The 2,604-nt window shown below is 46.7% G+C and overlaps 1 pseudogene; it reads right to left on the bottom strand.

Moving 5' to 3' along the window:
- Positions 1-893, bottom strand: Rhoay-ps1 (ras homolog A translocated to the Y, pseudogene 1; annotated as a pseudogene).

Here is a 2,604-nt window from a genome sequence, read left to right as displayed (position 1 = left end):
GTGTCAGGTGGAGTACTGAGAGGGCTGTTAAAGCAGTGTCAGAAGGACCCTGTCTAGTCAGACAGGTTGGACATCATTAATAATCATGCTTGGCTTGTAAATACTGGTAGCCAGATGACTTCTGATTTGCAATCTTAGGTAAATTATAGACAAATGAAAAGACCAGTAAGCAGACACCAAGATTAATAACCAGCACTTGCAATTAACTGCAAGAGGCTATGCTTCACAAGGCTTCAGAATATGAGGCACCCAGACTTGTTCTTCTCACGTCTAGCTTGCAGAGGAGCTCTCCTGGCTATCTGCAAAACCTCTCTCCCTCCATCACTGGGTGTTCTTGTTGAACACACCATGTACCCGAAAGTGCCAATCCTGCTTGCCATATCTCTGCCTTTGTTAGGTTTTACCAGCTCCTGCTTCATTTTGGCTAACTCCTGTCTTGTGTGCTCTTCATTCCAAAGTTCCTTCCTGTTCGAAACTAGGATGATGGCAACATTTGGACAGAAATGCTTGACTTCTGGAGTCCATTTTTCTGGGATGTTTTCTAAAGTATCAGTGCTGTCAATGGAAAAACACATCAGTATAACATCAGTGTCTGCATAGGAGAGAGGCCTCAGGCAGTCATAATCTCCCTGTCTAGCTGTGTCCCATAAAGCCAACTCTACCTGCTTTCCATCCACTTCAATATCTGCCACGTAGTTTTCATACACTGTGGGTACATAAACTTCTGGAAACTGGTCCTTGCTGAGGACTATGAGCAAGCATTTCTTATTCTACAAGCTCCATCACCAACAATAGTCGTCCAGATGGCAGCCATCACTTATGAAGGTGCTGAAAACACACAGCTTCTGGGATGCAGTTGTACAAACTACCTGGAACGTCTCAGATGCAAGGCTCAAGGCGACTACTCTGAGTCCAGCCTCTTTGAGCTGAGGACGCCTGTCCTAGAGTCCGGGATTCTGCCAGTCAGCCAGTCCACAGGTAAGCTAGTCCGCCGGTCCGCCACGGGTCAGCGAGTCCACCAGTTCTCGATTCTGCCAGTTCTCCAGTCCACAAGTACTGAGACAAGGACTAGCACCTCTTTGGCAGACAGATGACTAAAGAGAGAATCGCTGTTGGGGTGAGAGCACGAGTGGTCGTCCTTTTATTTTTTATCATTATTTTCATTTCAAGTGTTAACCCCTTTCCCGGTTTCCCTTCTGGAAGCCCCTATCCCATCCTCCCTCCCCCTGCTTCTGTGAGGGTGTTCTTCCACCCACTTACCCACTCCCTCCTTCCTGCCCTATCAATGTGGAATTCTTATTCTTGGACCTGGAGCTTCTTGTTCCTTTGTCTGCCTCCCTCTGGTGTTCGATTGAGGACATTGCAGTCCTTTCCGATTCTTTTTATGCTAAGCCAGAGGCTGACTGTTGAAAGACCCTTGGCTTCTGTACATCTGAGCTTTAGCGTGTCTTTTGTCTGGGCTGCTGCCTGCAGCTTGTGTACCACCGATCTCAGGCAGCCTACAAGAAAAGAAGTAGTCGGGAGAAGGGGTCTGGCTGCACAGTGTCCTACACAAACTTGGGGATAAGGAAAATGAGCAAGAGAAGCCTGAAGCCTGACTAGGGGCAGAGATGCCCAGATCAGACCCCTATGCCTGTGAGAAGGATTGGAAATTTAGCTGCATATTTTACAGCTGTTGATCCTCAGCTGTGAAGGCTGCATCTCAGGCAGCCGGCCCCAGTGTCCCTGGTCTTTCTCTCAGCCCCAGGCAACCCCAGACTGTGTTTGTGGCACTGGCACCACCTCATGTCTTGGTCCTGCCTCCTATTGGAGCATAGGCAGTGGGGAGGGAGCCTCACAGTTATCTCTCTGTACACCTCTTAGACCCACTCCACACTTTATTTCCACCCTCTGCAGCTTTAGAGCACAACCCTAGTTGTTTATATTCAGGAGTGTGGGAGGCTTTTATCTCAGGTTAGCTCAGTTCTAAGCCAGACATTTAGTGTGCCAATTAGACCTTAGTGTGCCAATTTGTTACAGACCTTTGCCATCCTACTAAGATCGCATACACAACACACAATCTAGATACTTTCATTGTAAACCATATGCTTAGACTGAGCAGATCTAGGACTATACTAGCTTATTCCACTACTCTATTTATTTGCTGTTTTTATTTGCTGTTTCTCCTGACCACGTGTTTCTGTTCCATGGGGGCTTCCCCCTACTCTGTCTTCTTCTTCTTCTCTTCCATATCTCTCTCTATCTGCAAGCCTCTTTGGAGCCTCCAATCCCTCCTTTCCATTCCACTGCCCAAGCATAGGCTCTATCTAGTGTTTCGTTGTCCAGTTAAAATGGGGAGAAATGGTAACACTTGAGTACTAGATAGTCTGCTCTTGGGGTGGGGGTGAGGGAACTACCTCTTATAGAATCAGTAGAGGTGTTAGAATACAAGTAGAATCAGGCCAACCCACTACAGCCAACACTTAATAAACAGGACCTCATCGAACAGAAAAGCTTCAATAAGTCTAAGGACACCTTTAATAGGACAAATTTACATGCTACAGATGGGAAACTATCTTCACTAACGCTACATCTGACAAAGAGCCAATATCCAATTCTATAAAG

Source organism: Mus musculus, chromosome Y, assembly GCF_000001635.26.
Source record: "Mus musculus strain C57BL/6J chromosome Y, GRCm38.p6 C57BL/6J".
Taxonomy (NCBI): Eukaryota; Metazoa; Chordata; class Mammalia; order Rodentia; family Muridae; genus Mus; species Mus musculus.
This window is presented reverse-complemented; position numbering and strand designations above follow the sequence as displayed.